The sequence below is a fragment of the Dama dama genome, chromosome 28 (genome assembly GCF_033118175.1).
Source record: "Dama dama isolate Ldn47 chromosome 28, ASM3311817v1, whole genome shotgun sequence".
In the NCBI taxonomy this organism is placed as follows: domain Eukaryota; kingdom Metazoa; phylum Chordata; class Mammalia; order Artiodactyla; family Cervidae; genus Dama; species Dama dama.
In genome coordinates this window covers 40,864,927-40,890,813 of record NC_083708.1, presented here as the reverse complement: position 1 = coordinate 40,890,813, position 25,887 = coordinate 40,864,927, and the positions used below count along the sequence as shown (strand labels likewise).

The 25,887-nt window shown below is 45.0% G+C and overlaps 1 protein-coding gene and 1 pseudogene across 3 annotated transcripts in view; both read left to right on the top strand.

The window, feature by feature from the left end:
• The window catches only part of NR2E1 (nuclear receptor subfamily 2 group E member 1), a 117,210-nt gene that overhangs the window by 40,668 nt on the left and 50,655 nt on the right, over positions 1 to 25,887 (top strand). The gene's annotated exons all lie outside the window — the stretch shown is intronic.
• On the top strand, positions 19,058 to 19,743 carry LOC133048189 (protein Mis18-beta-like; annotated as a pseudogene).

Genomic DNA, 25,887 nt, shown 5'->3' with positions numbered 1-25,887 from the left:
TCATCTGGTGACAGAGAGTGGACTACACAATTCAGATAATTCAGTCTTTCAGTGTATGCTCTGACCTGAATTGTGCAGTATGGCTGTCTCAAAACTTGAATTGCTTTAATGCTTATTTATGGAGAAGGCAATGGCAACCACTCAGTACTCTTGCCTGGAAAATCCCATGGATGGAGGAGCCTGGTAAGCTGCAGTCCAATGGGGTCGCAAAGAGTCGGACATGACTGAACGACTTCACTTTCACTTTTCACTTTCATGCATTGGAGAATGAAATGGCAACCCACTCCAGTGTTCTTGCCTGAAGAATCCCAGGGACGGGGGAGCCTGTTGGGCTGCTGTCTATGGGGTCGCACAGAGTTGGACACGACTGAAGCGACTTAGCAGTAGCAATGCTTTTTTAACTTGTATGCAGAGTACATCATGCAAAATGCTGGGCTGGATGAAGCACAAGCTGGAATCAAGATTGCTGGGAGAAATATCAACAACCTCAGATTGGCAGGTGACACCACCGTTATGGCAGAAAGCAAAGAGGGACTAAAGAGCCTCTTGATGAAAGAGGAGAGTGAAAAAAACTGGCTTAACACTCAGCATTCAAAAAACGAAGATCATGGCATCCAGTCCCATCACTTCATGGCAAATAGGTGGGGAAACAATGGAAACAGTGAAATACTTTATTTTCTTGGACTCCAAAATCACTGCAGATGGTGACTGCAGCCATGAATATAAAAGACGCTTGCTCCTTGGAAGAAAAGCTATGACCAACCTAGACAGCATATTAAAAAGCAGAGACATTACTCTGCCAACAAAGGTCCGTCTGATCAAAGCTATGGTTTTTCCAGTAGTCATGTATGGATATGAGAGTTGGACTATAAAGAAAGCTGAGCACCGAAGAATTGATGCTTTTGAACTGTGGTGTTGGAGAAGACTCATGAGAGTCCCTTGAACTTCAAGGAGATCAAACCAGTCAATCCTAAAGGAAATCAGTCCTGAATATTCATTGGAAGGACTGATGCTGAAGCTGAAACTCCAATACTTTGGCCACCTGATGTGAAGAACTGACTCCTTGGAAAAGACCCTGATGCTAGGAAGGATTGAAGGTAGGAGGAGAAGGGGACGACAGAGGATGAGATAGTTGGATGGCATCACTGACTCGATGGACATGAGTTTGAGCAAGCTCCGGGAGCTGATGATGGACAGGGAAGCCTGGTGTGCTGCAGTCCATGGGGTCACAAAGAGTCAGACATGACTGAGTGACTGAACTGAACTGAATGATTGTACATTCTTCTCTTTGCTTCACCGTGTTCAGACTCAGTCCAAGTAGGAAAAAAAAAATCACCTTTGAAGTTAGCCAGAGAAGCTATGAAACATTCTGGCTGTTTTCAGAACAATAGCTACAATACTAGGACGTACTGAGTGTGTCATGATGCTCTGATGAACAGGAAAAACTGAATAGGATGCATGTGTCAAGAGTTCATGAAAGCTTTAAAGAGACGATACAGCGGCCTGAGGAGAGTGCCCTGTTCCAAAATGGGGTCACCACAGCTCTGCCTCTTGTTCCAGGGGTGCCCATAGGAATTATAATTCATTTACCAGGGCTCTTGGTTGACTTGGCATCCCTTATCTCAAGCCTAGGTCATTGTTTGGGTCTGATTTGGCCCAAGGCAATGATGGCTCTACCAGTGAGGCAAAGTGGAGAAACTGTACAAGAAGCATATGTTGTCACTGACAAAACTCTGTGGGACACAGTGCTGTCTGTTCTCATGGGAACATGTACTTACCTCTTATAATATTTCCTGCAGTCTATTTCTTTGGCAAAAATGTGCTACAACTATTTCATTAATGTTTGTCAAGAGAGGCAATTTGCCCCCTGTCCAGGGCACCAAACTGATCCTCCTGACCTGCTTTAATCAAAGCAGATTTCAGAACAGCTGTGCCCTTTGTGTGTCTGCCTGCCCTCATCTCCCTCTCCCCCATGTTTAGCACTTGCATTGGAGAGATAAGCATACCATGCAGATTTATCTTCCTATAATGCACTAAAACACAGCCACTGACAGCATCTTCATCACACCTCTCGGCAGTGGTTGTTCTCAGTTGCCAGAGAGGATGGAACTTGGTAGGTTGAATTTTTGCCTTAGTTACTATCACTTAGCTAAGACTGAGAGGTTAGGATGGTGGGAGGCAGTGCTTTGTCTAGAGTAAAGGAAGTTTCTGGAACTTGCGTGCCCTCTGAGACAGGCAGGCAGATGCTGCCAGTGTCTAACAGAGACCTCCATCTTCCCTCTGTAATCATAGAACTTCTGACCTTCACTGGAGAGAAAGAGAAGAAATCAGAGTTCCCTGCCTAATCAGTGACACTAATCAGGACACAAGCACTGAGGATGCATTCTTGACCCAAGGGGCCCAAAGGATTTGGTCTCTCATTCTTCCCAGTTCTCTCGACCTGAATTCCACCTGCTACCATATGATCTCTGCTGTTTTCTGCCTTCTCCTATTTTCCTTTTCCTTATTTACCCTTTCCCACTCTCTCTTCCTTCTCCCTTCCTTCTCCCGTATACAGATGTTTGGGCAGGAGGCCCTCACAAGCCTTCCTTATATTCTCAACTTTCATTTTCTTCCACCAGGGGTCGGCTTTGTTTCTTTTTTCTGAGGCTGATGCAGCTCCCACAGGGTGAGAGATCTTAGTCCAGAAACAACCTTTTTTTGGTAGGCTTGGGAGATCCAGTGGTCAGGCCACAGGCAAGATGTGCCCACCAAGGTAGGGGAAGCTGGAGTCCAATTTGCCATCAAAATGCCAACTCTCTGACCCATTTGAGCCATTTGAGCATTTGAGTTGGATCACGTCTTCCAGGTTGTGCTTACCAGGAAGTGTTGGGGGCCATTGGGGTCAAGACACCAAGACTACAATGCAAATACTTGAGCAGTCCAATATCCTAACTGAAAAGAAAGGGCCTGCATGTTCAGCCCACTTGCCATTGGGGCTGGGGAGCAGAGGGATTTAATTCCATTGGGTCTGAGCCCAAGGAGGTTTATTACGGTGGGGGAACTGAAGCTGAACACCTCAGCCCCGACAGCCTGGGCCAGGCCCAGGTGCCCAGCTGAGACAGGTGAGGCCGAAGGCAGGCATGCTGGTTTATTAGGGTTTACTAGGGTGGGGTAACTGAAGCTGAACACCTCAGCCCCGACAGCCTGGGCCAGGCCCAGGTGCCCAGCTGAGACGAGGTGAGGCCAAGCAGGCATGCTGATGTCAAGTTCTGTGCCTTCCAAGGTTCCTCCAGCTGGCCCTGGTGGCATGCAGGAGCACCTGAAACCCACTATGGGACATTCATCTCCAAAAGCCTTTTCCTCTTCTTGTTCTTCCTCCTGTTTGTTCCTTCTCATTTGTATCTTTCTGTCTGGCTGCAAACCAAGAAAGGCACCCAAATATAAAAGTCAAGTAGAATTTTAAAAATCGTATGGCTTGTGCAACTTCAGCCCCTCCCCCCTTTATATTGTGTTGCAAAACAACATGGTGACTTTTGGACAAGATTTTTCTATTTTGCGAATACCACAATAGAGATACAATGAATGCGGCTGGTGCAATGTTTGGTTGTGTCAAATTCAGTCCCACAGGCTGGTTTAGGCCAGCACTGGGGCTCCGCTTTGTGTTATGTTCACGGAGAAGATATTAATTAAAAGAAATACATGATTAAAAAGTAATGAGTTGAATAAAAATTATCTCAGCTCATTTTCTGATTATGTTAATTGTTAAAAACCCTTCAATCACGCCGTTGCAGTCAATGGGCTTTAATGTGAAATTAGTGGGCTCTTGATAACTTACAGTCCAGAATAATCCTGGCGGTTTAGTCATCATTCTAATAACAAGGATGTTGCTAAGAACAGAAATTTTACATGATTTTGATACATTCAGCCCTTCCCCCCACGTGTCATTTAAAAAAAGAAAAAAACAAAAAAACCAAAAACGCTTAGCCTACCCGCGGATTTCCAACTTCTTGCACGGATCGACCGCGGCCTTAGGGGACTTGAGTTTGTGTTCCAGCCGCTTTCGTTTCCCGCGCGCCGCCCCTCCTCGGAGCGTCTGTGATTGCCAGATGACTGAGCGCGCAGTTTCCCCGACTGGCCCGGCACGGGCGCGGCGCAGCGCCTGGGGCTGTGTGCGGGGAATGGGGTTAGAGGGAGAGGACAGATTTCGCAGCTACGCGGCTGGAGGGGCCGGACGGCTGCTTGGGGACCGGTCTGTCTGCGGCGGGCGAGTAGGACTGTGCGTAAACGCGTCAGAGATGGCGGTGGTGCGCCCCGAGGGGTTGCTGGGCAGGGGCAGGCCGAGTTTGTGGCGTGTGTGAATTAATATGTGTGCCTACCGTTTTAGCGTTTGTGGAGCTTTGGATGTCACCGTTCTTAGAACCCATCCAAAGCAAAGGCGGGGGGCAGAGGGTCAAGCCAACTAAGGAAAGTTCCGTGTGCCTCAGAACCTGAATCTTGCTCCTGACTAAGTGCCTAGTGCAGAATAGGTTCTTAATGGGTTTAGGGGGTGGGGATTTAAATGAAAGCCAGTAAATTAGTACATGATCTGATAAGTGATGACAGCTGGTGTTTTCAGCAGCCCCTGACCCTCCTAGGACACCCCATCCGGGACTAAACTTAGAGCCAAGATTGGGAGTAAGAGGAGGGTTAATCACTGGTCGAGGGTGAAGAGGGGTGTTTGTAGCCTATAACATAAACTTTCTTTTTTTTCACTCTCAACGAGTGGAGGGAGAGAATAAATGCCCTACACTCTCTTTTTGTCTTCTTGGGAAAGAGTGTTGCACAAATGTGGCCTGTGAGGGAGGTGTGACTGGGATAGTTGTGGTGCCCTGGACCTTAGAGGGGTATGGGCAATGGGCTGCCTAAAGTGGGAGGAACATCTCAACCCACCTGATGTTGGACATATAGGAACCTTAAAACTTACCATCAGAGGTGCTTTTGACACCTTGGCCAGCCACCACCTGCCATCTAGCTGGAGTTAAAGATATTGTCTGCAGACAGGAAGATCCAAGACCTGTTTTTCTCCCAAGAGAAAAAGTGGAGGAAATTGCCTTTCTTGAGTCCTGTTTGAAATCATACATACCTAAAGATAAGTCTGTAGATGTTGGTATGCAAAAGTCTGTTGGAGGGAGGAGTCAGCAAGGTGGGGAGTCGGAAGAGAAACAGAGAGATAAAAGATTTGATTCATTTGTAGAGCATGAGTTTCTGTATTTCAAAGTGCCATTTTCAAAGCGTCTACCTTTAAAACTATCTGTCTGGATGAACCTCATCCAGGGAATTTGGTGTTTCTTGTTTTCTGTTTCTTTTGTACCTCCAAAAGAGCAATTTTCTTAAAAAAAATTTTTTTTTAATATGCTTCCATCTTCTCAAGCCTAAACAGCAAAGACTCTTCCCTGGGGAGTAGGAGGTGAAGTTGTCAGAAACAACTGGGACTCTTCCCAAGGCTAATTCTTGTTCTCTTCTCTATTTGCATCCGCTGTTAGGCTGAGGATCATTTTAATAAATAACAATGAACGGGAATGACATCTAGAGGGCTTGTCGGCAACATTTAAAAGCCAATAGAGTTTATAATTCTACTCTATCATTTCTTATTGATTAGAGTAATCAAGATAAAAAGCTAGCCGGCTCGGAGAACTTCAGTGGCATATCATTAAAGATAAGAGTCAGTTAATTCTGGAACTGGGGTAATGTGGCTGAAATGAAGAGTTCATTTGCATGAGATGCTGAGCCCAGTAACAAGGGGACAAAAATCACTAATTAGGATTGCAGAATGTCGGTCGCCCTCTCTGCAAGCACCCTTTCCAGATCTCGGTGGAAGCGGGGATTCCACGTTTATGTAAATCTGGGGCTGGGCAGAACCATCTCACTCTCACTGGCTTTATAGATGGTGATTATCACTACCTGCCACCACCTCCTATGCCATCCTCCCTGGGTGGGATGCCTCACCTGGGTGGGTGCAAGTCAGTCAGGTTGGACAGCCTCTTTCAGTGTCCTTCCCACTCTCTGGCTGCATGACCACAACGGAGGCTAGCTCAGCCACTCCCTTAAGGAGGCTCATGGGCATGTGTCTGGTGCCGTGCTGAAGTGAGTCTCGCTGTCCAGTGCTCACCTCGGACTCTGGCCTGATTGGTGTGGCCACCTGGGGCTGTCCCAGCTCTGGTGCAGCCCATGCCGGGTGAAGGGTGTGAGCACCACACAGGCCCAGTGAGAATATCGGGGTATCTGCCCTGGCAAGCATCCTGAAGGAGGCCTGGGTCTCAGAGCCAAAGACCATGACCCCCACCTGGATGACTCTCTCTTGTCCCCCCTACCTGACCTGGCATTTCTGATGGAGCCAGTATCTGGATGCCCGAGGGTATTTCAAGAGTGTGCATGATCCATGTGTGCCTGGGTATGCAGGAATGTGTGCATGTCTGTGTGACTATATATGTGGGTGAGTGCAGGTCTTGTGTAAATATGATTGTGTCTGAAGCTTGTTGCTCCCTGGATGTTACTTTCTGCATGTGTGTACACACATGTGATAATCTATGTGTTAATGGTATGCAGCATGTCATGTGTACACATGTAGTGTGTGATGTGCATGTGGTGTGCTGTGGGGAGTGACAATCTGGAGAGGTTCCTCAGAGAGATAACTACAACAGGCTTCACAGGGTGGGTGCCTAGATGTTGGGGACCAGGGTGTGGGATGGGGTGAGGGGGTTGAGGGTGAAGTGGGTGGCTGGGAGGAACAGGAGCTGCTGGCAGGCTGCACCTCTAAGGCCTGAGGAAGGAGATGATGAAAAAAACCTTCATCCCACATGTGGCCCTTCCTCATTGCCCTAAACAACTAGGAGAACCAGCCTCACCACTTGATCATGGGAGGTCCCCTGAGGACCTGGTCCCCAGGAGGACCTGGCAAGGGAAAATGAAAGTAGCCAAAGGCACCTTAGACTGGCTTTGTAACATCATGAGAGAAGTGGACTCGGAGAGGTTGCTGGACTGTGTGTTCTGGCCCTTTCTTTTGGGATTCAGGTCCTCCAAACCTTGTGCTGGCCATCAACTCCGCATCCCTGAGCAAGGGAGCAGCCCCAGCCCTTGGGAGGGAGGGAGGGAGAGAGCGAAGGGAGCCTGCAGGGCCACCCCTCCCCAGACGCTGCAGTAGCGCCAGGAATCCTGCCCTGCATCCCCGCTTTACTTTGCCCCTCACTTGGCTGCGGCATAAAGGAATCAAGGCCTATGTCATATAATTGTAGGTGTCAGCGTGGAAAGTGGCTGTGTATGCACACTCTCACAGGTCTTTCTGTGTCTGCCCCAGCGATTCCCGGGACTCTCACTCCCCACCCCCAGCCCACGGCGCTGTGGGTCCCAGCTCCTGTGGAAGACGAGGCTGCGCGGAGCCCGCGGCCCGTGGCCCCAGCGCAACGCGCGTCATGCAGCTGCGCCAGGACCGGCCTCCAAGTCTGCGCACCCACGGAGCTGCAGGAGCTGTGGAGACAGGGTTGAGGGGGTGTTCCAGGAGGCGGCTGGACCCAGGCAGGAAAGGCCCAACCGCCCAAGCTGGAGGTGCCCCAGAGGAGCGCGTTCCTCTAGCACCGTCACTCCGCCCCACCCCACATTCCTCTCTCCTGGGACCTTTTTGTATCCATGCACAGCTGGGGGCTCCCTCACCCCCCACCCCTGGGCCTCCCCATACAGAATAAAGTCAGTCTGTATTTAATGGTTATGGCGGATGTGAGAGGGATTTGGCAGAGGCAGAAGAGAGGCCTTTGGCTCTCAAATATCGCTCCTTACGTCGTGTGAGTCTACCAACCCACCACGACCCCATATTCTTGTGTGGGTGTCTGACTCGAATGACAAGCGAGCTGATTTTTTCAGTACATAGCTGGGAAATGTAGTGAGTGATAATAGAGATTTCTCTTTCATTTTTTACGCTTGACTTGGTTATTGTTGCTTTTCTTTTCCCGTGATTCCTTCTGAGGATTAGCTCTGACTTCCCCACTATTGGCGGTCAAAGTGGCCCCGACTCGGGATGACAATTGACGGGGATCAAGGGATTGCCCATTCTGTGCCTGTAAGAACGGATTCGTGCCAGAGAAACTCATCAAGTGGAGGCGGAGAATAAAGACCGTTCGGGGGTAAATGTATTCATTGAGAAGGGTTCTCCCAAATTGCTTCTAAGTTTTTTTAATGAAAAGTAACGATTGCAGCAATCAGCGGCTTTTTGGCGGATTACAAATCTGGAGGGAGCTGTGGCGCTGCATTGAAAAGCGCCCCCCCCTCCCCCGGGCAGCCGGTTCACAGGAGCAGTGCTAAGGTGGGGGTCCAGTCGCCAGACAAAGGCGGGAGCAGATGAGCAGAGGAGGGTGCCTCTGGGGTGCTCGAGCGTGCGCACCCATTAACTGGACGAAGGGTCTTTCACCTTGGTAGCACTTTTGTGGCGGGGATCCCCGGAGGAAGATGAGGGGCAGGGTGCAGGGGAAGTGCCAAGAGAGACCGATCCCACTACCGCCACTGAGTAAATTCCAGGCATCTGGAATGAGGCAGGTGCACTAGAGGAGCAGGTGACCGTGGAGGGCGGAGGAACAGAAGATGCGACCTCGTCCCCCACCTCCACCTCAGACCTATGAATGCTAGTTCTTCTTTTTGGGACATGTTATTTTACAAACTGGAACCAAAGCGTGGCTCGGTCTGGGTAGGATCTTACCTAGGTGTTAAACAGACAGAAGGAGGGAAAACGGTCCCCTCCTTCTCCAAGGAGGGGGCAGAACCTCCGACTGCAGTACCCTGATCAGCTGGACTCGCACCAGTGCAAATGATGCTTCCATATACTTTGATATGGCTCACACCACTCCCCTCTGCCACTGAGGAACCGGAATGCATGCCCTCACCCTCACGGAATCCTGGTGTACAGTCTCCAGACCTGCAGGCAGGCAGGCCCAGGCGGAGGGGCTCCAAACCCCAGGACTGGGAGAGTTGCCTTAGAAAGTGGGGGGAGGGGGAATGCAGAGAGCAAACACTGTTCCCACAGAGGTTGAAATCAGCAGCAGCAACTTAAGGCTGCTCACATTCATTCTGACTTTTTTATACATTAAAAAAAAAAAATAGTGTATTTTAGCAGGGGTGTGAGAGGTATGTTTTTTCACATCGACTTCTCTAAGGTTCTCTGAAGTAAATAAGAGGAGTAGAGAGACAAGGGTGGGGAAGAGAAGAAAAAGACTCTCCCCTCTCCCACTCACCCCTCTTCTCAAGTTTAAAAAGAATAAATGCAGCAGGCAAGTCCATAGCCCTGAAGGTTTAACTTTTTTTCTTTGCAGCTTGTCAATGCGACCATTGCTTTGATGGGAGGCTCCTCAAGGTGACACATTTCTGAACTTCACCCCCTTTTCAAACTAACTCCCTACCTCCTTGTTAGTGGCCAGCTCTGAACTTCTGCAGAGTGTTTTTGTGTGAGTCAAGGCTCATTCACGGGCGCTTTTGTGGGCCTCTCCTCCTTTCAGGCCTCAGCGTGTTACACCAATTAAAGGGCGACGTGCTGTAAATGTAATGGGCCGCGCAGCAATTGTTTCTGACAAGCAACAAAACACATAGATCCACCCCTTAGATTAGGCCGTTGAAGGGGAGGTTGAGGCCGGTCAGTTTACTGAATAGTTTGTGAACTGTAATTCTGAGGACTCCAGTGAAAAAAGTCTCTTCCCCTCTCCCTTGCCTTGCTCCCCCTCCCCAAAAGTACCAAAGAAGAAAAGAGAGAAACAAGCGACATCTATGACGCAAAATCAGGGTCACTAGAGAAAAAAACCTGGGTGAGGGACTTGTCCTTTCATTTGGACTGTCTGGAAAACTTTAGTTCTTTCCCCTCCTCCCTACTCTTTGAACCTGGACATCAGTTTTACTGGCCACAGCAGCCTTCTCTCCTGATGATGAGCTTGGTCCTGTCACATTAGACATTGGATCAGGGTAAGAATTAGGAATAGTCAGCTTGCTATAGAAAATTCCGTTGATTTCATTGATCTGGTCCTGGTGGGACATCAGTGAGTCACAGGCTACAGCTTCCCCTGGCAGGTCACTCAACTGGCTTCCCTTCCAGCCTCCAGTCCTTCTCCTGAGCCTTGCGTGCTATAAAGGTCTCTAACGCCAGCACTCTGCCTGGGCTCTCTCTGTCCTCCTAAGATTTCCTTCTCTTTTCCAGTGTGTTGGATCTTACCTGGCTTCCACAACTCTCTGTCATGACCTAAACTGTAAAGAGCACGTTTCACCTGCAAAGGAGATGTTGAGAAATCACCTACTCACTCCATCTTCATCACAAGTTCTGTGGCCAAGAAAAGAGAAGTGACTTGTCCAAGGTCACAAAGCAACTAGCTGAGCCGTGACTAGAGTTCAGATTTCCCATCCCATCAAGCACACTCCCACACCTCGCTGCCCTGCCTTCCCAGCCTGCCTCTTAGATGGTTCCTCTGCCTTGCATCATACTCAGGTACTCCCAGCTCCTGAGGCTTTGCTTATTTGGTCTTGCTTTCACTCTCCTGCTCTCCCATCCTACCACACTCTGCCCATCCCTAGCCTTCTCAAACCAATTCTCTTCAACAGATAGTTATTAAATATCAGTTACATACAAAGAACATTTTGCCTTTTCTATGAAACTTTCCCCAGCTACTCTTATCCACTAAGTCCACTCCCCAAACTCCTCTAGCTGGAAAACACCCCATCAGTTTCTGCCTGGAAATCTCCTATTCTTCAAAACCCTGCTCAAAAGATACATCTGTGAAGCCCTCTCATGTGCAGAGACCCTCAAGGAAGGAAGGAGGTTTAACCTGACTGAGGAACTTAATGAAGCCCTGTGTAAGTGGAAAGAAGGGCAAAGGTCAGATCTCCTAGCTTGTGGGTCACATTAAGGATTTGGGATTTTACTTTGGAAGCAATGGGAAGCCATTGAACAGCTTTGAGCAGTGAAAGTCCCTTGTCTAGACTGAATTTCTTGAGAACAGAGACTGGGTTCTTTCCATCTTTGTGTCCTTCTACTGCTGTCCCAGTGTCTGGTATTTAAGGCTCAAAAACCATTTCCTTAATGCATAAGTGAACCAATAACTTATTAAATGCACATCACCCAGCCCTTCCTATCTCTTAATTCTGGCTAACCAGGTTGTAAATGCCAGGGAGGTGTGGAACCAAGTCACAGGAACCAAGTGACGATGTCTTTGAATTCTTAACAGAACCTAATTGAGCATGTTGCATATTAGGAATAAAGTATACACTTGTCTATTGACTATAAAAGTATGTAAGGGAAAGAACCAAGAATAAGAACAAAGATAGAGACTTCTTATCTTTCCCAGTACTAACAGCCTTAACTTGGGAAATGTGTGGCTTAAACCACTCTGAAGCCTTGGTTTCTTCATTAATAAAATGGGGACAATGCTACTTTATTCATGGATTATGAGGACTAAGTACCATTTGTATGATAATAACTTCATTGCAAAGTTAATGAATGAAAATTAGTGCACTCTCCTGGGTCAAGGCAAGACCAGTGGTGAAGGCACCACTTTAAAATGACAAAAGATGTTCCAGGAGCAGTAAGGATCCTGGAAGAATTACTCTGACTCACAGCAGCCTTCCCTTCTCTTGCTGTTGGCTCAGAGCCCAGCTGGTCCCACATTTTCCCCCAGGGCGTGTCACCACTGTGACACCTTTCACATTTGTCTCCCTCTGCTCTTGCTCTCAGAAGCCTGTTTCAAAGAAGCCCGAATTCCCTTGTTGCACGTAGAAGGCTGCACTTGGGAGACAGGACAACTAGATGCTGGGACACCATGCAGAAATCACACAGACACTCAACCCTGCTAAACCAGGCCAAAGAACCACTCATGGCAAGAGCAGACGGAGCCCACCAGCCCCCTGGCTGCTCACCAGACTCTACTGCTCAGTGACTGTGGTTCTTGTCCTGGAGGCCTGCATGTCCTCAGGGATGAAATGTGAGTAAAAGAGCAGAGACTGTGGTGTGCTGGGGTGAGCATGCTTGTGTGTCTGTGTGTTCATGTTCCAAAAGCACATGAATTTTAGCCTCTGACAAACATAGTGGAAAAGAATCGTCAAAGCAGAAAGGGAATTTTTTTAAGTTTCTATATCCAAATGAAATTTCTTTTAAAAAGCTACCTCTTAACTACCATTTAAGAACAGAGAGGAGAGAGACAGGCTTCTTACCTTTCCCTATTGTGCCTTCATCTGAACATTAAAAAAAAAAAAAAATCTCAAGAAGCAGAAGTAAAAGCTCATATTCATAAAACTCTGAAGCCAAGTCAGCCAGCCACCCTGCCAGGGAGAACTCCAGGAGCTTGCGGAGGCATCCAGGGGGGTGGTCGGAATCGTTTGACTAGTCACGTCCTCCCCCTCCCCATGGAGATGGCTGGTGAGTCTGAGGAGCTAAGTAGATGCCAAACCAGAGGCCTGCTGTGGGAATGAATATGTCTTTAGAGACTGTTCACTCCAACTGATGTGTGTGTTGCTAAATCCTCTCCCATGGACCTCAGACAGCAACAAGAGCTATCTTACCTCCTCCTACTGATGCATACATCCCTCTGCCCCAAGGAATGCATGTTTCTTCAGCTTAGTGTCACCTCTCTCAACGGTCAGTGATTTCAGTCAAAGATTCTAGACACTTCTTTGTATTTTCCTACACCAGAAACCTCTCAGAGGATATTTTTCAGATGATGGAGTTGTTCATTTTCATAAGATAACTTTTGGGGCTGGGGAGTGCAAGGTAGTGGAGGGGGCGGGTTACTGAGCATCACTGGGGGAATGGAGGGTATAGAGGAATTTGCCTGGGGTGTGAGAAGACAGGAGCTTTGGAAGAAAAGACCTAGAGCCTCTAATGCCTGAAGAAGAGATATTCAAACGTGGTTTATGACAGCGCCTGTGCCACATGAAAGCAGAGCAGCATTGCCCTTACCCCTGGGTGGAAGGTGGGGAGGCAGAAACCAAAACAAGTGTATTCAATTATATCTGAAAAAAGAATAGGCTAAATGAGGATTCAGTCCTTGGGCCTGTTCCAGGAAATATTTGTGAAAAGTTGGTTGAAAGAATACCACTATCCAAGCCTAATTTCTCTATTATATAAAGGCCCAAACTTCTTTGCAGTTTCTGATTAGAAAATGTTTCCCCGATTTTGTCTTTGCTACTGGCATGTGACCTCTTAATTTAATTTTGGTCTTTGCTTATACAAGCCAATTGCTGTGGAAACTTTTTCCTGTGGTGCAGCAAAGACAGGGGGGAAAGTAGAACATCAGTAATTATATATTGTGTTTCTAATTCACTTAATTAGTAGTTATCAAGCATCCTTAATGGTTCATAGCCACAAACTAGGTTTATATCTGAGGGCATCAGCCTGCTTCAGAAATCTCTCATGTGTGTCTCTGTGATACAAAAAGAGGGAGATTGTTCTTAGTAGACTGAGGTTAGAATCTACCGGTCTGATGCCCCAACACTTTTCTGCTGCCTTCTGCCTATGCCTTGCTCCTAGCTGAGCCACTGAGGTTGCTGCCCGGTCAGTTATGCCACTGCCCAATTTACTCAAATAGTCAGTCAGAGGGAAGATCTAAAATCTGATTATAAAAAAATTAATTTTTGACTTTTCAGTCACTTGCCTGAGCTGCTAAAGAAAATGTTCTTGGGTTTTCCCAATTCCTCTTCTCAGAGAGTGCTGTTAACTTTTTGAGAGAACTCTCATGTCTATGGGAAATGTTGTGCATTTGAGAAAAAAGACTAAGTTAGTGAGAAAGCAAAGACTTATAATATGTGGTGCATTTTTTATCATGTGCCATTCCACAGCAGATGAAATTCAGAGATGTTACATTCAGTTGTGTAAGTTTCACACTGAACAATTACAGAGGAAAATGTTCCATCAGACTATGAATGGAATTGGGTCTTCTGCTCATGGGGGTGGGAGGTAAGGAAGAAGGGTCCCTCACATGCTAGTGATCTTTGTTTCACCAATTAATGAAACTGTGATAGACATTGAAAATAATATATTTCATTTGGATGAAATGACAGATTTTAATCTCTGGCCCCAGGCAACTTGGGTCTGACTCTGTCTCTGCCATATATCAGCTGAGTTATCGTGGACAAATTGCTTCATCTTTCTGCGTTTCAATTCCTCATCTACAAAATAATAGATAAAGTTTAATAAAAAGAGTAACTGCTTCATAGCTTTTTGAGGATTGAATAAATTCATACATATAAATAGATTAAGATAGTATCTAGCACATAGTCATTACTCAATATTAGCTGTTGTTATTATCATGTATTATATTGAAAGACATGTATTTTGTGATAAGGGATAGAAACACAGCTTTCTTACTGTTCTGTTTGCATGCGTGCTAAGTTGCTTCAGTTGTGTCCGACACTTTGCGACCCTAGGGACTGCAGCCCACCAGGCTCCTCTGTCCATGGGATTCTCCAAGCAAGAATACTGGAGTGGGTTGCCATGCCCTCCTCCAGGGTATCTTCCCTACCCAGGGATTGAACCCATGTCTCTTATGCATCCTGCATTGGCAGGCAGGTTCTTTACCACTAGTGCTACCTGGGATGCCCACTGTTCTGTTCAGAAAATAGTAAAGGCCCTACATGGTCTGGCAGGAAGAAGGTATGTACTCAAGTAGGACAGAACAGGTTTAATTCTGTTATAACCATCTATTGTGACCTTGGCCATGTCCTCTATAGCTGCAGTCTCATAAGCAAACTGAGGGTGATGAAAATATCTATCTTGCAAGGCTGGTGTGAAGAATAAAGACAAAACATGGAAAGTGTTCAGTACAGTGCCTGACCCTGGACAGACTCTCAAATAGTGTTAGCTATTGGAGTAGCTATTGGAATAGTGTTAGTATATTGGAGTAGAGCCAAGACATGACATTTGGATACTGTTATATATAGTCAATGTTCCAGCTTTGGTGAAAAAAATCTTCTCCCCCACCTCAGCCAAGGACAGTGATCTAAAAATTATATCCAGGCCCAAGCCCTCTTCTCAGTTGCTGGACTTTGGTGTTTGTCCTGCTTCTCCCAACTCATTCTAGGCCCTGGTCAAAACAAACATTTGCAGGAACTCAGAAAATAGACCAGGGGAGATGGAGCATATATCCTTAGTGCCTTTTTGATGTGTGAGTGTTTCAAGTATGAGACTGTCAGCTCCATGAGGACAAGGATCATGTCTATTCAACAACATGTTCCCAATATCCTTGGTGAGTATTTGTTGATTAAGCTTAAAAAAAATGAATTAATGACTTTCTTGTACAGTAGCAACTTAGTTAAACGTATACTCAGTGAATGAGCCCTCAACTTATATATTTGTTTTCCTACTTTCTTACTTTCATTTTGTTGGGGAAAAAAAAAAGTCAACAGAACTAGTTCCTATGAGGAATTTGGTATCAAAACAAACAAACAAACAAACACTAATATGATCTAGAATATGCACAAATTCTGCCCAATTTCCTATCCTTATATATGGAGATCATTCACACTATAAAAGTCATTCAACAAACATTCATAGTGCAAATCCTATATACCAGAGATAAAAACTGAAGCTTTCAACTTTCAAGTTAATTTCACATATAAAGTGATTACCTTCAGATAAAAAGAAAAGTATTCCTACTGTCATTTCCTCTTTCTCATTGGAAGAAAGCAGGGTTCAGAGAGGCTCAGTGACATGCCTGAGGTTCCTTGGATGATACAGCTGGGATGAATGTGGTGTTCTGACTCTCTAAACTCAGTACTGTTTCTACTTTTCCCTGAGATCTCTTCCATGGGAATTGCTATTAAAACTTATGATTCATGTATCACCAAAAGGGAGCAAATATTTTCACTATCTTAAAAAGAGAGGAAAGTAAACATTTTAGAAACACTTTACAATAGAGTTTTTTTTTAATAAAAGAATTATGTGGTTAACACAAAATTTTTATCAGAAAATGAGTCATAATACTTCACTCAGTATCCCTATTATCCAAACTTAAATCTAATTATTTAGGACTTAAAATAGACAAAATAAGGTATCTTTGGACGTTTCTAACAATCTGAACAGAAATTTTCAGCGTGAATTTCCTCAGTGGATGTTTTATGATTGACAACCCCAGCCAGGCCCATTCCACCTTGAGGTGGCTGAGAGAGCCTGTGTAAGAGAGGGTGGGTAGACCTGCCCAGGTGAACTAACACGAGAAGCCACAGGGCCTGGTGGTAAGGAGCAGAGTGGGGGGAAAGAGGAAGAAATAACTGTAGTTTCCCAAGAAGTCCTGCTAGACTTCCACTGTATCCTTTGAATAACGACCCCTCCCCCAATACATAAGTAAGTTTGAATGGGTCTTTAACCCTTTCAGTCAAATTTGCTTTGATTAGGACAATTGTGACAAAGGCCACCCTCAAGACGAATTGGAGGTGAGGGGTAAAGAATCATCCCAGGGAAAACTTCAGTGCCTTGTGTCCTTCAATCTCCCCACCCTCACCTACTTCTTAGCCACTCCCCTATAGGTGTCCCACACTCACATTCTGACCTTTGCTTCTGAAAGATCCTAACTGCTGTCCTTTTAAGCCTGTCCTTTTTGGAAAGTGCCTCAAGTTTCAAAATCACTGTTACAATGAGCTTTTCAGGTAGGTGCTAAGATCTGACCAAGTAACTTACCCTAACTTGAGTTATGCTTAGAGAATTAACAATGCAAAAGAAGATCTTATGAGCGTAAACGAAACTGATCTGTGGGGTTTATGCCTGAAATGTTTCAGGGGCCCATGGATAGAGTCTTCTGGGTCAGGTGCTCACCCTGACCAATAAGCTGAGGACACAGGAGCATGTACCCCATGGGGCAGGTGAGGATAGATTATTTTAGAAAGAGATATGTGTGGGGGCAGTGATTGATATCTCCTTTAGATGGTTCTTATATTTGTCTACTCAGGCTACCATAACCAAATACTATAGATTGTGTAACTCAAACAACAGAAATTTATTTTCTCATAGCTTTGGAAGCTGGGAAGCCCAAGATCAAAGTACTAGTCAATCTGGTTTCTGGTGAGAGCTCTCTTCCTAGCTTACAGATGTGCATCCTCACGTGAGGAAGAGAGGGCTCCAGTGTCTCTTCCTCTCCTTATAAGGATGCCAGCCCGATTGATTTAAGGCCCCACTTTTATGGCCTCATTAAACCCATATCACCCCCCAGTAAGCCCTATCTCCAAATATAGTCACACTGGGGGGTTAGGACTTAAGCATATGAATTGAGGGGGCATATTCAGTCCATAACATTCTGACCCCTGGGCCCCCCAAAATTCATGTCCTCCTCACATGCAAATACATGTACTCCATCCTAACAATCCCTAAGGTTTTAATTTATTCTGGCATCAACTCTAAAGTCCAGAGTCTAATCTAAATAGCATTTAAATCAGAAATGGGTGAGACTCATCCTAAAGAAAAGTTCCTTTCCTAACCAGACAAATTATATGTTCAAAATACAGTGGGGAGGCAGGCATAGTATAGACATTCTTGATCCAAAAGGAAGAGACAAGAAAGAAGGAAAGGGTGACAGGTCCCAGGCAAGTCTAAAACCTAGCAAGAGAAATTCCATTAGATCTTAAAGGCTTGGGAGTAATCCTCTTTGGTTTGATGCATTGCCCTCGGGGGCCACTGAGGCCACTGAGGCGGCAGTGTCACCTCAAGGCTCTGTGGGCAGCCCTACTCCTCCAGCTCTCTGCTGAGAGCCCCCACCATGGCTTGCTTCAAGGGCCCCAAGTTCTGAAACCAGAAAGGAAACAGCCTTGCCCCCTGGGCCTATGTTAGGCAGCCCTCTGAATCACCTTCATATCATTCTCTTTTCTTGAAGGATAGCCCATGTTAGCAACCTTCCTTCATTCTATCCCATTTTCTTGAAGCTGGCAGCGTTTCTGGTGGTATAATCTCTATTTCTGGCATCTGCTGAGATGACTGATTGGATCTATGGTTCACGTTCATCTTAATCTCCTTATTAAAAGGTTGTTCAGCCACCCACACCCTTAGAGTTCTCTTCAGAACATCTACCTCATTTTTTTTTGCGATAGATAGTTTGAGAATTTTCCAGTCTTTAAGTTCCAGTTCCTTTTTGATTAAAGATTCTTTTTTCAACTCATCTCTTTCCTCTTGTATTTTATTAAAAACAGTAAGGATGACTAAAGCTACATCTTTAATACTTTGCTTTAGAAATCACCTTTGCTAAATACCCAGTTTCATTGCTGGCAAGTTTAATCTTTCACATCATACTAGAGCACAGTTCAGCCAAGTTCTTATCCACTATATAATAAAGAGCACCTTTCCTCCAGTTTCCAATAACCTATTCCTCACTTCTACTTGAAATTTCATGAGAATAGTCTTTAACATTCACATTTCTACAAACATTCTGCTAAGTATTTTCTAAGAAGATGCAGGTTTTCTCTCTAGCTCTCTTTTTTTCTTTCTGAGCTCTCACCAGAATCACCTTTAACATCTGTGTTTCTACCACTAGTGCCTTAATGGCAATACAGACTTTTTATTAGCATGCACCTGAAAGCTCCTTCAGCCTCCACCTATTTTCCAGTTCCAAAGCAGCTTCCACATTTTTAGGTATTTGTTACAGCAGCATCCCACTTCATGGTACCAAAATCTATACTTGTCAGGGTTCTCTGGAGAATCAGAACCAATAGGATGAATATCTATATAGAAATAGATTTGTTGTAAGGAATTGTCTCACACAGTTATGGAGGTTGACAAGTCCCAGAATCTGCAGTCAGCAACCTGGACCCACAAAAGTTAATGGTTTAGTTGCAGTCCAAGTTCAAAGACCTGAGAACTAGGAGAGCCAATGATGTACAGTTAATCCTTGAACAACATCAGTTTGAACTTTACAAGTCCATTTATATACAAATTTTTTCACCAAATACTTACTACACCATCCAAGGTTGGTTGATTCTGTAGATGCAGCTTTGCAGATGAAGGACTAACTGTAAAGTTGTGCTTTGGGTTTTTTTTTTTTACTGAGTTGAGGGTCAGCACCACAACAGTGGCACTGTTCAAGAACCAAGTGTAAGCAGGAAGATGGCAGCTCAGCTGCAGAGGCGTTGCTCTCACTTTGCAAAGCAGCTGTGGGATGACTTTTGTGATGGGGATAAGAAGGTGATTGATGAACCTTCTTTTACAACTTCCATGGAGTGGGACATGCAAGTGGTGAAAGGGTCTCTCTGCTCAGCCCTGCAGGGCTGGGGCTGGGGGAGATGCCATCCAGCCCACGACTGCTGTGGTGGTTGCAACCAGAGAGGTGCTCCATGGTCCAGTATGCACAGTACCAGGCCGTGCTCACTGACTCTGCACCTCCCCTGGGACCTGTTGAGAGCCCTTGGGGCCAGGAGCTTCTCCAGAGTCACAATAATGTAGTTTAGGAGGCTCCCTTTCTTGTTGGCCTTGAAAGTTCCCTCAAAGGCAACACTTAAAACCTTTTACTCTGTAGTTCTTGTGAGATTTCCATTGGTTTCCATCTGTATTCTACCCATGCTGCCCTGACTGCCTTGAGAGGTCACTTCTGCCTTTTCAGTGACAAAATGGTGTGCTCCCTCTTAAAAGCAAAAGCCATAGTAGATGCACTTGAGATGGATATTCACAACACACCTCTAGCAGAAATGGTTGCAGATCTGAAAGAGAAGATGATGTTAATGCATGCTCATTTAAATTTGCTCTTGAAGATTCTGAAGGAAGTGACTCTTGATCAGTTCAAGCCAACAGACTGATCCAGAATCAAAGCTGGAGTATCAGGGTCTGACCTTATTGCTGTCTTCAACAGTAGGTGCTATTTGATCACTTCTCAAGAAAGATCAACTTCAAGAACGGATGGGAGGGGCTTCCCTGGTGGCTCAGTGGTAAAGAGTCTGCCTGCCAATGCAGGAGATGTGGGTTCGATCGCTGGTCTGGGAAGACCCTACATGTTGTGGAGCAACTAAGCCTGTGACCACAACTACTGAGCCTGTGCTCTAGAGTCCGGAAGCCGCAACTACTGAATCCACATGCCACAACTCCTAAAGCTCACGCACAAAACAGCCCATGCCGTGCAACAAGAGAAGCCACTGCAATGAGAAGCCCACGCGCCACAACTGAGTGAATAGCCCCTGCTTACCACAAGTAGAGAAAAGCCTGCACAGCAGTGAAGACCCAGCACAGCCAATAAATAAATAAAACTATAAAAAAGAAGAAAAAATCAGCTGTAGCTCCAGTCCAGGGACTGGTGGTCTCAAGATCCAAGAAGAACCGATGTTTCATTTCAAGTCCAAAGGCAAGAAAAAACTGATATCCCAGCTCAAAGGCTGTCAAATAGGAGGTGTTCCCTCTTACTCCTCTTTTTGTTCTATTCAAGTCCTCAACTGATGGATAAGCCCCACTCACGTTAGGAAGGCCAGTCTGCTTTACTCAGCTACTGATTTAAATGTTTACTTCAGTCCAAAACACCCCCACAGACACATCCAGAATAATGTCTGACCAAATATCTGGGCATCGCTTGGCTCATTCAAGTTGATACATAAAATTAAACATCACAGTTCTCAACCTCATAAATCACCTTAGATACATAAGTGCACATTGGAATCCCCTGGGGAGCTTTAAAAACATACCATTCTATAGTCCCACCCTCAGAAATCCTTATGTAATTGGTCTGAGGTCATCTTAGAAATTTAAAAAGGTCCTCTGATGACTCTTAAAATGCAGTTAAGGTGACCAGATAAAATGCTTCAGCAAGCAATCTTTGAAGCGAGAAGTCACACGGGAGCACTTTATGTGTGTGGCTCAGCCACCACCAACTAGCCACTAAGAGACTGTTGATTCAATTAGTTGAGGTCCTTTATACATTGCCAACCATAACAGCAAAGAAATATGAAGCAATTTAACAACATGCTAAGTACTGCTGCTGCTGCTGCTGCTGCTAAGTCACTTCTGACTCTGTGTGACCCCATAGACAGCAGCCCACCAGGCTCCCCCGTCCCTGGGATTCTCCAGGCAAGAACACTAGACTGGGTTGCCATTTCTTTCTCCGCTGTGTGAAAGTGAGAAGTGAAAGTGAAGTTGCTCAGTCATGTCCGACTCTTAGCGACCCCATGGACCGCAGCCTACTAGGCTCCTCCATCCATGGGATTTTCCAGGCAAGAGTACTGGAGTGGGGTGCCATTGCCTTCTCTGATGCTTAGTACACATTACAGTAAAACTGAAATCAAAGGTACAAAGTTTTGGAGGGTGGGAATAGAGATCCTTTGGATGGAGAAGGTAATTGCTTTACAATGTTGTGTTAGTTTCTCTTGTACAACAGTGTGAATCAGCTGTAAGTATACATACATCCCCTCCCTCTTGAGCCTCTGTCCACCCCATCCCCATCCCACCCCTAGGTCATCACAGAGTACCAAGCTGAGCTCTCTGTGCTACACAGCAGCTTCAGTGTTGGGGTTTTTTATTTTAAATTTTCGTGTTGATAACATATAGAGCTATGACATGGGCTTCCCCAGTGGCTCAGTGATAAGAATCCTCCTGCCAATTCAGGAGATACAGGAGATAGGAGTTTGATCCCTGGATTGAGAAGATCCCCTGGAGGAGGGAATAGCAACCCACTCCAGTATTCTTGCCTGGAGAATCCCATGGACAGAGGAGCCTGGTGGGCAAAAGTCCATAGGGTTGAAAAGAGTGGGGCTCGACTGAAGCAATTGAGCACACAGAGAGAGCTAAGGCGTGTAAAGCTTGTGTTTCATAATTTATGTGTTTTTATTCCATGCGCTTTTAATCATTTAGCTGTTTGACAGTTACTACTATTTCCTCTGTAAAGCTGGGGACACTCGTCCTCCCTCTTTTTCCCCAGCCCTGTGCCTTCAGCCAGGAAGGGAGGGATAACTAAAGGGGCTGCTCACAGGACCTTGGTGGCAGCTGCTGTTCCAGGCCCTGGTCTGAGCCATGAAGTTTAGCCTCCTGTGTGGGAAGGAGCTGGGAGGATGACAGAGGAAAGGAACTCTCCTTGGCTGAGAAAGCCAAGGGCCTCGGTGTGAGTAACTTTGTATGTGTAGAATAGTAGTTTTGGTCCTTTCCATGGTGATGCTAAGAACTGAGAGTGACACTTCCTTCTCTGAGCAACCCTTACCCACTCTGGGGTGTCTGAGCAACCCTTACCCACTCTGGGGTGGTGTAAGTAAGGCAAGCCAAAATGGTGATGTACTGTCTAGGTTTTGTACAGTATTTGCTCAATATCAGTCAGAGAGACACAGAGGAACATAGAAATGTTTTGCATGATAAACAAGGGCCACATTGTATTGTTCCAACTTTTGCCATTGAAGGATTATGCAAAAACTCCAAGACTAAAAGATGCTGATTCCTTAAGAACTTACTGATAACTTGGAAAACCATGGAACCAACCCTGTAATGTAGTTTAAAAAATAAGTATCACTGTGTAGACAGTTGGGGAAGATGGATGGTGGTGATAGGTACACAATAAAGTGAATGTACTTAATGCCACTGAATTGTACACTTAAAAATAGTTTAAATGATTTAGAGAAAAAAGTTCTATATTAAAAAATAAAGGCATTTCACATTCAGAATTAACACCACCTTAAATACATAATACCAAAACAGAAGCCCTGAAGGCTCTACTGTCTAAATTACAAATTCTGGGTTCAAATAAGCACGAGAGGAGACAAGAAACGGGATTGGCAGAGAGGTCCTGACTATGCAACCACCACCAAATACGCAGACTTTTCTATTTCCCTTGTGGTTCTCAAGATGGCAAAGAGACTCAAAAGTTTTTCCTTAGTTGAGCTGGTGTTTTGGTTGCAGAGAATCAACAGAAAGGGAGAAATCTAAAAGAAAAAGAAAGGGAGAAATCTTCCTCCTCAGAGCAACCAAAAGTCCCGGCGCCCACCAGACCCGGACAGCCGCGCGCAGCCCGAGCTGCCCTAGTGCTCGGGGCTGCTGGAGCCGCGGTGCTGCCGCAGAGCGTCTGGCAGCGCGGCCCACGCCGGGGGAGAGCTCCTAACTCCCAGGGCCTCCTGTGGCTTCGAGGCGGGAGCAGAAGCTTCTCCCGCCTCCCTCGCGCTCCCTCGCCTTCCAGGTTCAATAAGGATTACATCATGGAACAAGAATGCGGGGCAGCCTGAGAATCAAAGCCGTCACAATCAGCGGCTGGTTAACTGTACTGTTGCTGAAACACATCCTTCCCACTCCCTCCTCTTTCCCCTCCCCCACCCCAGACCTCTGCTTTTCGTACTATTAAGGATAGCATTATTGGGGAGAGGAAAATCTGATCAAAACTGTCGACCGCCAACAGCAGACTTTCTATGGATTCTATAAAGGCCACCTTAACGATTTCCCTAATTAATGGATGACATCTTTGGCTGAAGGAGAGGCGATGGATTCGACTCTGTCTTCGTCTTTGTTAACCTTCTAATTAACTTTCGTAGGTCACCCAGGTCTCCCAAACCTAAAAAGTGAAGAGGCCCATTGTGTGAGGAGCAGTAAACTTACTTTTTCTGCTGGGGTACTTAAAAGGGAGAACGATTATAGGCTGAGAAAAATAACTCCATTTAAAAGCTTTGTGGCTGCAGAGAATGCATAGGTCCCTCCCTTAGAAAATAATTGAAACACCTTTTATACCAATATTTCTATGCATAATAAAAACAAATTAGCAAAATGCATCTAAATTCAGCAGCACTTTCAAATTACCTTTTTTGGAATGTAAGCCTCTACAAGTCAACAAAGGAGCAGGAGTTTAGAGAGAATATTGCAACTGCAACAGCTCTCAGTCTGTATGCAGAGTGAATGCAGCATTGGGCCAGGCTGGGATATCTGAGTCACCTCCTGGAAGAAATGCTTCTAATTTACTGCCTTTGCCCAGGCTGGGTATGGACTGGGTGTGCCAGGGGGACCCAAAGACTGTTAGCAAGTAAGCAGGTCTTTTTTTTGGATAGTATTGTCTTTGGAAGTTCAGAATGTTTTAATGGTCTTGGTGAAAAACAGAAACCACCATGGTAGAAAAGCCAGAAAGCAAGTGAAACTCCACCATGATCATTGAAATTGATAAAACATTTAAAAAATATAAGAGGGGTTCTTGTTGGAATTTTCATCTTGGTAACTTTTTCACACTATGTAGATGTGTTGTGGTTTCTGCCCCAGTTCCTTGGCATCTTTGGCCCAGCAGAGGAGACACTGAGGGAAGAGCAGGTGCTCAGCCTAAAGTGGAACTGAAATGAAGGCTCCTTTAAAGGAGGACTTTGCCTAAAGGGAATGAGATTCCTAATCCAAGGACAACAGTAGTATGACTTTACTATTGTTTTTTCTGATTACAAACAGAACCAGAGTTAATTGTAGAAAAGTATAAAGATTTTAAATACTGTCAATATTTTAATCATGCCTTTCCATTCATTCTCCTATGCATCCTCAAATTTTTACCCATTTCATTGTTATATTCTTTTTTTAGTTCCTGTAATACCATAACATTTTTTTCTGTACTAAAAGTGAGAACAAGATCCTGTCCTGCCCACACACCCAGATTGAAGGTGCAGGGGGTAACTTTAAGAAATCTCTTTTCTGGAAAGCTGCCACTTGTGGAGAAAACAGTGCTCTCATGCATTGCTGTGGGAATTTAAATTGCTATAACCTCTCTGGAATAGAGAGAAATTTGGCTTTATTTGCAATATTACAAAAACATACCTTCTTAGAGGTAGTAATGTCTCTTTAGGAAGCTTCCCTAGAAATATACTAGCGTAAATACAAAATGACGTATGTAGAAGTTACTCTTTGCAGCACTATTCATAATATATTAAAAGCTATCTAAATGTCCACCAATAGGGGACTGGTAAAGAAATATAGTATATCCATTGAGTGGAATATTATGCAGCTATAAAAAAAAAGATGAGTATGCTCATTATATGCCAATTTGGAATAGTCTTCAAAACAGCCTGTTGGGTAAAAAACAAACAGCAACAACAAAATGCAGCAGAACAGTGGTGTAAATTATGCTATTTGTAGGGAAAGGCAAGGTTTAAATATTCATCAACATTTTCTTCTAGTAGCAGTTATCTTGGGAGAAGAGACCTGAGTGGCTGAGGAACAGCTGTGGGAGGGAGAATGCTAGTTTGTATCTTTTGAATTTGTACTGTGAATATATTGCCTATTCAAAAAATTGAAACATAATTTTTAAAATGTCAAAAAGAGAAAGGTTGCCATTTTCTAATCTGCTCTGTGCATAGCTTTGTACAATTCATAGCCCAGTCATGAAACGTACTATTCATTTCCATATACTAAATAGCTTATTTTAGATTTCTCAAAGTCTGCCTAGATTAAAAGACCCCTAAAATGGAAGGTACACAGTCACTCTCTCTTTGAAATCTTTAAATGTTTCTTAATGAAAACAGAATAATGCATTCTGTGATTTAATTGTCCAAAATTAAAATTCAACAAACTGTTAGGTCTGTATAAATGAAACATTCACGGGCTTCATCAGCACGTGCATCAGGACAAATGCTTGGGCCTCAGAACAGTGGAAATACTTTTGAGATGTGCCAAGAAACATATAAAGAAGTCAAATAAAATCTTTTGTTATTATTCTGTTGTTTATTTTGGCTGCACAGCATGGCTTTCAAGATCTTAGTTCCCTGACCAAGGATTGAACTCAAGGCAGTGAAAGCCTGTATTAAACAAATTCTTTTTGCTCACAATAGTCTGATTTACTTGTATCAATCAATTTAGGTTACTCATGGTTTATGAGCTATACTATTTTTAGTGATTAAACTAAAACCTGGAACCAATGTTACCCTCTCCTCATTCCTCAGCCCAGTCTGTCAAATGGCATTGGAAATGATTAGGCTGAACCATATGAAATTAGTGTGTGTCAGTAGTACAATAGCAGTAGTTTC